This window comes from Myotis brandtii, unplaced genomic scaffold (genome assembly GCF_000412655.1).
Source record: "Myotis brandtii unplaced genomic scaffold, ASM41265v1 scaffold10, whole genome shotgun sequence".
Taxonomy (NCBI): Eukaryota; Metazoa; Chordata; class Mammalia; order Chiroptera; family Vespertilionidae; genus Myotis; species Myotis brandtii.
In genome coordinates, this window is record NW_005353325.1 from 2,119,922 (window position 1) to 2,131,245 (window position 11,324).

At 37.8% G+C, this 11,324-nt stretch overlaps 1 protein-coding gene across 2 annotated transcripts in view; it reads right to left on the reverse strand.

Moving 5' to 3' along the window:
- The window catches only part of CORIN (corin, serine peptidase), a 226,590-nt gene that overhangs the window by 181,515 nt on the left and 33,751 nt on the right, over positions 1 to 11,324 (reverse strand). The window lies entirely within an intron of this gene.

Consider the following 11,324-nt stretch of genomic DNA (forward strand, 5'->3'; position numbering starts at 1 on the left):
ATATATACACATATATATACACACACACACACATATATATATATATATATATAAAATAAAGGTGATAATTTTAGTTAAAAAAAAGAGAAATATGGAACATGGCTTTAATATTACAAAGCAACTCAGTACATGGCATGAAATTGCAGAGCACAGCCATCATCCATTCAAAGCAGCAGCATTCCTAAAAGATTTTGCTGTGTGTCCTTTAGGACATGAAATGAGGTTTAGACACCAAATCACGCTAATAAATTAACAAATAACAATACAACCGCATTCAGGGCAGAGCAAATCATTTATTTCTGAAATGTTTTTCAGAAGTGCATGAACTTTTAATGATATTGCATCTTGATTTTTTTAAACACATTTGCCAATTCGGTATTATTCCAAAGTGCCATAAATAACTATGGCAAGAACTCACATTGGCCCAGAGCTATAAGCAAAGACTGCCTAGTACAGTGTATAAGACATTGGTAAGTGGGTGTAGACAAGACATTCTCCAGACTTCATTGTTGTTAGGCTCATTAGTCCTAACCCAAATCTGCATGAATCTGGGTAAAATAAGTTTTCAGCCATTAATACTTCAACAAGTTTTAATATTACTGACCACGTGTTTAGTGACAAGTTGAACAATAAAAGAGCCTGCCCTGTTGTCCAGTTGAACACTTACGTTCCCTCCGGACATCAACCCTGCAGCCTGTCCACTTGTGAGAGGATGATGAGGTGCCATAGTGATGGTTCACATAAAGTTCTCATCTTCAAATACTTTAAACTTTGCTTAGTTCAATCTCTTGCCAGAAACGATGTCTGGAAACTCGTTTATTGCAAATGGCTAGCTTCATGCAGTGAGTGACTTTTTCAACAGGGTCTGAGATGGAATTAAAAGTGACTTGAATAACTCACTAACTTGAGTTATTCCCTTGGTGAAGGTGTTTCTGGAGGTTCTCTCTTGGACTTCAGGCTCTCCTGCATGTTCTCCTCTGACAGTTTCAGAGCTTGAACTACAACCTCTGTGTAACTGCCTCCTGAATCTCTCTTGAGTCCCAAACTTCCTTTCAAGTTAAGCCATGTGTATTTCCAGTGCCTAGTGCTTAACAGCATCTCTCTCTCCTGTAACACTGCCATCCACTATTGACCATGCTTAGGTCTCTTTCAGCTGTTTTTTGTTTTTGTTAATCCATCTTCAAGCCTATATCCCATTTCAGCCACCACCTCTCTCCTTCTTTGTCATCTAAAATGCTCAAAGAATTAATATTTATTGTCCAAATTTCCTCACTTGCTGTTTACTCTTGTGGCCACTGCAATTTGGCGCCCACTTCTGTCAATTGTACCAAAACAGCTTTTGCTGTGGTTCCCCACGACCTCCATGTTGCGACATCCAAGTGACATTTCCCAGACCTCATTGGAATGACATCTCAGAGTCATCTGAGAGAGTCTCAGTTAGCCACTCCCATCTGCTTCAAGCACTCTCTTCCTCTGACTTCTCTTTCTCCTTCTCTGGCCATTCCTCCTCTTTCTGTAAGCTCTGATCTCACACCCACTTTCTCCCCACATGCCGGAAGCCAATTCCAGCCTGTCAGCAAGGGCTGAATCATCTGGAGTGGCAAGGGCATTTCCCCAAACCTGAAAAGGGATGATTGCTTGCTGCCAGACAGTTCAGGGCATCTTAATCTACATGTTATTGCCTCCTACTGGCCAAACATCTGAACAGCCATAGACAAATTCTTCCAATCTGACAGTGGACTCTGTATAGGAAACCTGACCCTTTGAAGTGTATATCTCCACTTTACCTTAGGACAAATTGTGTTAATAAAAAGCAAGGGGTCCTGAGATGAGGAGATCTTAGTTTCTTTAGCTAAACTCCTCTGACTCCCAAATGCCTTTCAAAATTATGCTTCGTCTCTGGACTCTTATTTAAGTTACACACAGCCCTTCTCCAGATTGCTGAACCCTTCTAGATGCCGGAACAAGAACCCCGGCACCCACAATGTCACCCACACACATGGCATCAGTCGCCAGCCCTACACATGTGACTTACTGGTACATTTTTAAATAGCAAACATAGACCTTTCCTCGTAGCTCCAGACCTTTGTAAATCTTCTTTAGGGCCCATAATGAAACCTGATATCACTTTTTAGGTGGCAATTGGCAGACAAAACTGCCTAATTTTTGCTGTAAAACATGGTTGCTTCACAAAGGTTCAAACATAAAATAATCTTCAAAATAAAATACAAATTTTATCAAGACTATATGCGTTACATCAGTAGAAAAAAAGGGAAACATGAGTTTCAGGGCTATTCAAACTGAAATACTACTGCAACATGAACTATAAACTGTAACAACCAACAAATACTTATAAGATTAGAAAGTACAAATTTACTCCTGCCCCTGTAAAAACATAATCACAGCATAAGTAATACTAACACAGCTGTATCTCTCTATATGTATAAATATTACCCTTTTCTCACGAGGGTAGCCCAGCATCTAGAACAGCACCTGAACACAGTCAGGAATGGATTATTACCTGCTGAATAAATGAGTGGATTAAAGCACCTGAGCAAAAATTACTCTGTACATAATTATACAAATACTGCCTCTTTTTTAAAATAATATACGCCTTACAAAGACTATTCCCGAATCATCCAAAAACACTTGAAGAAAATTGTATTTGGTAGAAAAGTAAAAATCTTTTCCTTTCAGGGAAAATATACTAAAATATAATAAAATCATTTTTTTATGGGACTACTGAAAGGAGTTTTAGGGGTAAAATGGGCAGGTTTAGGGAGCTTTAGGAATTAGGGGGTCCATGGGGGAGGAAGGCATAGTTGGTTGGGGGCTTGGAGCTGCCAAAAGGCATACATTCACAAAGAACAAAAGGTGCCACAGGATAAGGGGAGAGGAAGACATCCATTCACAGAAGATATGGAGAAGCCACAGGGTATGGGGAGAAAGAGGAAAACAGGTTTTCACAGGAGACAGAGAATTCTACCACTGAAGGGGGAGCAAGAGAGTGGGCACCACGTGGGATTTACACTTTGAAGATGATATTCTACCAATTGGAAGGCAGCACTAAGAAACAAAGCCTGCAGCCTTTATGAACCTTAGGAAAGGGAGCTTAGTGGGCTACCCTCTAAGTCTGTACTAGTTTCCAATCAATTTCCACCTTTTCATCTGCCACCTTTTGTCCGTGGCTTCATTCTTCGAATCCACCTGGACAAGAACCTTGGAAAGAAACCACCCTTGCATGCTGCTCAGAAAAAAACCCACTCTTAGTTCAATTCCATACTCACTTTCACCATTATGAGCTTTGAAGTTAGTCAGAAAATTATGTGTTTCAAAAAGTAAATTGTGGATTTTATTACAGACATTTTTTAAATACCACCTATGCTAACATGAAAATAAGTAGCCTTGTAACTCTATTGACCCCCTAAAAGAGAGATCCCCAGACATTCTTGGTACACAGCACTCTCAGCATCCAGGTAATGGTTTCAGTAGTCCCAGATCGAAAGAAATCCCAACAGGTTCTGGCCTCTCTGGCTCAGTAGGTTCAGTGTCATCCCATGCAGTAAGAGGTAGCTGGTTTGATTCCAGGTCAGGGCACAATGCCTCCATTGCAGGCTCAATGTTTCTCTCTCTCCCTCTCCCTTTCCCTCTCTCTAACATCAATAAGGACATTTTTTTAAAGAAATGACTAATGTGCTCACTTCGGCAGCACATATACTAAAATTGGAACCATACAGAGAGGATTAGCATGGCCCCTGTGCAAGGATGACACGCAAATTTGTGAAGTGTTCCATATTTAAAACAAACAAAAAAGCAAGAAATGACTAACAGTTCCATTTATTAAGTAGTTTAGTTCAACAATTTTATAAATATTTGTATCCTAAAAACTTAGTAGCCAGGTGAAAAAATACTACACATAAATTAAAATTTAAAAATATTTGCATGTCATTCTTAACCACGATTACTTACTAATGGGATGTGTGCATCTGTTGGGCTCTGCACAACCCCTCAAACATAGGAATCAAATTGGAAACCACCCCCCTGTTCCACATGGATTTTTACATGGGATGACTTTTTACACAGCAACCACCGAGAACCCTGCTTTATGCAGCTAGGATGACAGCAAAAGCAATATCGCCAGACTGCTTTCTATAGTGGTTGTACCAGTCTACATTCCCACCAGCAGTCAATGAGGCTTCCCTTTTTTCTACAACCTCTCCAACCCTTGTTATTGAGCTGATGGGAATGGGAAAGGGCATGACTTCAGCAGGTTGGGAGTTGGAGGGAGGTCCTTCCAGGCAGAGAGTACTTATCAGGAGCTGGAAAGAGCCAGGTGGCAGCCGTGTAGAGCAGGTGGCAGGCATGCAAAGCAGTGGGAGCAATGAGTCTGGTACAGGCAGGGCAGGCCTAGACGGATCTCCAGATCCTGCTCCTCAAAGGGCGGTCCTCAGACTACCAGCATCAGTATCCCTAGTAGCTGGTAAGGATTGCCGAACCGCAGGCCCCACGCGACTCACATGCACATTGAAGTTTGTCTTCTACACTGCGTTAAGGATATTGGTCTTTGTCTCTTAAGTCCCTCCTAGTAGCTGGTAAGGATTGCCGAACCTCAGGCCCCACATGCGACTCACATGCACATTGAAGTTTGTCTTCTATACTGCGTTAAGGATATTGGTCTTTGTCTCTTAAGTCCCTGGAGGGTTTTAAGCCTAAGGTGACATATCCAGATGAGCATTTTGAGAAGAACACCTGGGGTGCAGCTAGAGATTGGAAGGGGGCATGTGAGGATATGGGGAAACCAGATATGAGATTGCTGAAGTACATAGAAAATGTGGGATCTTAAAGGGACTGCAAGATGACCTCGTCCAGATATTGCCAGCCTTTCCACCAACCTTACTTTTTATTGTTTGCTTCGTAATGTTAACATAAAAACATTCAAACCTATAAAGAATTTTTGTGAGTTTATTTGAGCCAAACTGTCGACAAATGCCGGGACGCAGAACCTCAACGAATTGAGATAATGCTCTGGAGAATGGCAGGTTACATCTGTATTTATACAATGCAATCAAAGGAAGGGATGTAGATGGGTTACATGAAATCCATTGGTGGCAGACTTCTGGGACATGTGTAATCTCCTACAATGTCTATAAATTAGAATCTTTTGCCCTGAGGGTGGATTGCAAGTATTGGCCCTAGTCATTAGTTTTCAAAGATATGGATATCATTCTGCTTAGTAGACTATAGGTAGTAAAAGAAACATAATTTTCCATAGTAAAGATTGAAATAGAAAGGAGATTCAAGTTCACATTTAACATATCAAAAACCTAATTAACAAGAAAAACAAAAAATAATCTATTCCCTATTTCAAAGTTTTGCTAAGCAGGTGCCACCCTTGACCTACAATACCTCTGTAAGTGATAATATTCACCTAAAGATATGGTCTACAAGGAGGTTAACATCACCTTGCTATTCTTAAGGTACAGCATCAAACATAGAGATAAGCTGATGTTTTCATTTCAACGAAGATTTGTTTAAATTACAAACAAAGATCAGGCAAACTTGAAGTAGTGTACAAACTGTTACTGGTTAACAGAGTATTTTGAAATCTAAAGATTAATTCTACTTTCAAAATGTGACATTAGACTATGGATTTTATAAAATACCAAAATGATTATATTCTTAAAATACAATTATGTAGTCTGAGCCAACACAGGATACTTAATCAACAGTCTGTTAATTTGAAGTGCACAAATATTGCTACCCAAAGGGTGTCCTAATTCATATATCGATCTGGTGGATTTAGTAAAACTCTCTTTACTGCTTTGAAGTTTATGATTTGACCAAGTCAAAGTATCAAAATATTCTTAAAACAAAATGAGAGTGTGCATTTTAATGGATGGAACTGCATTCAAAATTATGGCAGAATTCCATGGCCATCTGTCCTACAACAAGAGTTGCTTACAATGTTAAAAACAATTAAAAATAAAAATGCATCCACAATTAACATTATGTATTGGTTTGGGGCTTAGTACTCTAGTCAGGAAGGTAATAAACCGCAAACGTATTCACAAGTGGCTGTTTCAAAGTGCAGAGAACAGCCTCCAAGGATGACAAGATCACTCCGATAGGTGTGGCCTGAACAGGACACAAAAGCTCCCTCTAAACTCTGGGGGGATATTAACTGTCACAGGTTAATGCCCTCATAGTCCTGAAAAACTGCAGACACTAAGACTACTAGTACACTTTCTAAGAAATATTTACCTCAGAACTTTGTCTTACCCAACCATCAATCCAAAATGAGATCTGAATTGTTTTGCCCACCGAGCAAAAATGAGCCAACTGTCACCTTCTTACATAAGAACATCTTCTAGTACTAGATGTTATTCTCCCTGTGCTCAATAAAGTGTGAAAGAGTACTTTACATGAAGTAAAGGTAGATTTATTGAATAAGAGATCAGTGATTTAGACGCTTCTCAAATCAGGTATCTATCAGTACTCCACAGTTCTCCCGCTCTACCAATGCCACCAAGCTCATCTGTGAGTGAACTCTGCCAAACCCAAATGTTTTTTGTTGTGCTGCTTGTTTTTGATGTCCCAAGAGGCATGAAGAACAAGCATCTGGTTTTCAGTAAGTCTTTTCATCCATTTTCTGGCATTTAATTGAAGCATACAAAGTTCAAATAACTCCTGCACTCCCTCAAAATGAAATTACCCAATTCACACCAGAACGCATGGTTCCACAAGCCATCCCTGCCCACATTCTCCTTTGAAAATCAACATAACAACAACAGCACCAGATAGTCATCCCCGAGTTTCATAGCCACATATCCCAGAATGGGTGTTCAATATGGAGACTAAATACCGACAAAATGTTTTCCCTTTGAGGAGACGAGATAATAATAATCCAATACTCAGGATCACTTCAGCATTTCTGATTTGAGGGTAGCATTGTTTAGCTAACGTCTGAAATATGAGAGAAGAGATTGGAATGTTTCAGAGGCAGCTTGAACAATGTCATCTCCACCACTGAAATCTAGGAGACCTTATAAAGTCACCACCCTGTCCTAACCATATTTCCATATCTGCACATACGGGATAGAAAATAAATGTCTTGCTCTGACCACAAATATTTCCCTCCCCCCAAAAAATAAAATTGTTAAAGCAAAAGAAAAGTGAAAAACAGTAATAGCAATGTTCCTTTCATATTCAGAAAGCTCTAACTCCCAATTTCTCTCCCATGCATAAAATGGGGTTTGCTCAATTCAGTCTCCCTGGTGGAAAGCTATAATCTTTACTCAAGTGAGGAGATGTCTTCAGAGGCAACAGGAGAACCTTCTAAGGTAAACCCTGTTTCTTTCAGAGCAAGGTGGGAAGGTCATATTTCTGTATAGTCACAGATGATTTGGAAAGAAACACAAGCAACTCCCTACCTACACAAGGTAGATAGGACCCGGCATCCTGTGTGGGGATTTTTCCAATTAACTTTTTAAAAACTATATTTTTATTTATTTCAGAGAGGAAAGGAGAGGGAGAGAGATAGAAACATCAATGATGAGAGAGAATCATTGATCTGATGCCTCCTACATGATCCCCACTGGGGATGAAGCCTACAACCCAGGCATGTGCCCTGACAGGGAATCGAACCATGACCTCCTGGTTCATAGGTCAACACTCAACCACTGAGCCATCCTGGCTGGGCCCAGCATCCTGTTTTGAGATGACTTTGCCCCCAAGCTCAAACATGTCAACCTTATCATTTTATGGCAGACACAAGTCTTAACATAATAAAAGATTTACTTTCATGCAGATATAATATCAGAATTCTTTCTGCATATATTGGACAGTCTTAGAAGTAATTTTTTTTCAGTATATTTTTTGGGAAACAATGAAGGCTACAGGGAGAAAAAAAAGGAGGGTTGGGTTATTCATGCCTCCAAAAATTAAAATATTTGAGATTTATTCATAAAAGCGTTTTAAATTTCACATCCTGATTATAAGTTACAACATTTCTAAGGGAGCTATGGCAAAATCCAGAGGAGCCTAATAGATTGCCAAATGAAGCCAAAACTATTTTTCATGTAGCTCTAAGGAAGCTGCTGAATTTGTGCAAATCTTAGAGACCTAATTGATTCACTGACCCAATAACAATGGACATGTTGTGACTTTTAAAAATTGAAACAGATTGGCAAAGTGAGTCAAGAACTAAAATATTGACTTTCTACAGCTGAAAATAATCAGGGACTGCATACAAGACAAAATGGATTTTATGCTCTACAACAATCCATTTCAGGCATTTCAATGCAAAGTAAAACATAAACAGATGTTGAAAACATTTAACCTACTGAACCTACCTGCTGAAAGGAATCAGGCAGTAAAAAAACATACAAGTAAGGATTTTATGTCTTGGATGGAGCAGCAATTTCTTTGTGAATACCCAGAGCAAAAGCAAACTTAACATTCATCATATACTTCACTCTACTTCATATATTTCACTAGACTAGGTACAGAATGGTAAAGAGTTGCATCAAAGTCTAATACTCTTTTTTTCTTTCTTTTTTTTCTAATACTCTTAAAGAAGCTATTAGAAAGAGGGAGATGCTAGAACAGAAGAGGAAGGGTGAGATCTCAAGGAATGTATGAATTGACTTCCCCCAAGGAGGCTAGGATGGGAGAAGTTACTGGAAAGTTGGCTCCTTAAAGCTTCAGATAGGCAGTTCAATGCAAGAACAATTAGGGAAGCACACCTTCAATACTGGAGAGCTATGACAAGCAGATACTGAAAATAATATTCACAGAACAATAGTCTATCAGAAGAGAAAGAATAGTTATACAAATAGTCATTTAATTGTTATTGCGCTAAGTGCTATATGGTAAGTACAAGGTAAATAATTTGTGGTAATGTCAAAATGAACATAGAAAACTGACTTCAACCTTTTTATTAAAACCTACAACAGGAAGCAGCCTAATGCTGAAAATACTTCAGTGACAAGAAATAATACTATTTCTTATAAACACTCAAAATTGAATTACTAGAATTATTTCAGCTATAATTAAATAATTTACCTTTCCAGCTTCTTTCCACTGATGGTTTCAAGTGTTTATAATGTTAACACATATTTACAATATAAACTGTTCTGAATGTTTAATATTTATGATTAGGGGGCCCAAAGTATTAAGAACTGCATAATATTTCCTAAAATGACAAGAAGCTGCTGATGAAAAGACGGCTTTTGAGAGTATAAACCTCATCGGTCCATCAATCATATTTTTTAATTTTGTTTTTGACATCTTTCCACAGTTAGTATTCCCAAGTACTAAAACATTTTAAAAATCATAATACAGTATTTCTCAAAGAATAACATGTGTCAAATCTCTTGAGTTTCTTACCAGTGCTAAAGTTGTCTGCATTTTGAGACAAAACCAAACATATAAATGATAAATGTTTTAAAATATGTGTAATATTATGGATGTATCTAAGTTATGAAAAGGCGAACCTCTAGATCCAAATTAAGACAGACTAAACTAATGAAAAAGATGTCTTTAAATGTTTAATAATTGCCTATTCTTGATGTATTGGTTTTTATCCCTTCCAAAGAAAATACAGTTAAAAATTATGATTGTGAATTAAGTGACTATAAATAACCCTGTTTTTAATTGAAGAAATTAGAAAAAATTATCCTTTTGGAATGTAAGACTAAATTGTATATTAATAGTACACTAACTTATTTACTGCTTTCAAAAAAAGGTTGCCAAACAAAAAAACACAAACTCATAGATGCAGATAGTGGTTACCAGAGGGGCAGGGGGTGGGGGAGGAGAAGGGTAAGGGGAGTTAAATATATGGTGACAGAAGGAGACTAGGCTTCAGACGGTGAGCACAGAATAGAATATACAGAAGTCATATTATAAAGTTGTACAGCTAAAGTTTATGTAATGTTATTAACCAATGTTACCCCAATAAATTTAACTTCAAAAATAGTTGCAATGATTACAAATAAAGTTTATCTTAGTGTAGATACAAATATAAAAAGTTTTTAAATCTCTTGAAATTATCAAATGAAATTTATTTATATTTCCCCCCTTTAAAAAAAATTTGAAACAATCACATACTTATAGAAAAGTTGGAAGTACAGTGTAAAGAACCTTTTATCTGAACCATTTGCGAGTGAATTGCTAACCAGATGCCCTATCACTCTGAAAAAAATCTGTTAGTGGGTGTTTCCTACAAAAAGGGACATTATCCTATAAACCCACAGGAAATTACATGGATTCACTGCTACCATCTAGTTCTCAGAACCCATTCAAGTTTTGCTAATAGCCCAATAATACCCCTTATACCAAAGGGTCTAACTTAGGACCACATGTTCATGTGTCCTTGGTTTCCTTCCATCTTCCTTTAACTTCCATGACTTTGACCGTCTGTAAATTACAGGCCAGTTATTTTGCAGAATGTTCCTTAGCTGTGATTTAGGATTAAATTCAGACACCTTTAGCAGAAATATCAGAAAAGTGACACTGTATTCTTCTCACTGCATCCTCTCAATTTGTTCCTTTACGGATGATAATCATATTAATCACATGGTAAAGACAGTGTCTGCCAGCTCTCCCTGTAATATTGTTCTCCTCTCCCCGGCCATGTAATCAATAAGTAATTTATGGTGCGGTATTGAAATTATGTAAATAACTTCCAGTTATTTTTTGACATATACATGGTTTCCTATTTTATCTAATGGCTTATAATCTGTTCCTATCATTATTTATTTTGATGGTCAAATTGCCCTCCATTTGGCTAGTGAGATTCAATTCAAGCTGACTACTGTCTTTTTAACACGCACCCAGAGTTCTCTGGGCTGTTCCTTGCTTTCTGGAACAGGAGGTTTTGGACTCACGTTGGACTTTCCTTGTCTCATTCTTGCCATCAGCCATTTCTCTAAGGAGCCTGGTTCCTTTTTGTAGAAAATGGTGTTTCAAACCCAGATCTGGGTGTTCCTTGGTACTCACAGGGCATGCTATTTACACACTTACATTTATTTAAAACTAACATATAGTTGACATACAATATTATACAAGTTCTGGTTGTATAAAATAGTAATTTGATATTTATATTCCTTACGATAAGTCTAATAAATATTTGTCACCATATAAAGTTACTATGAAAATATTGACTATTTTCCCTCCACTGTACATAATATCTCCATGACTTATTTTTTTAATAACTGGAGGTTGGTACCTCTTATGCCCCTTTACCACCCTCAGTTCTATATTTACCTTTATATGCTGAAACATATACACTTACACTCATATCTCCAATTCCAATCCCATAT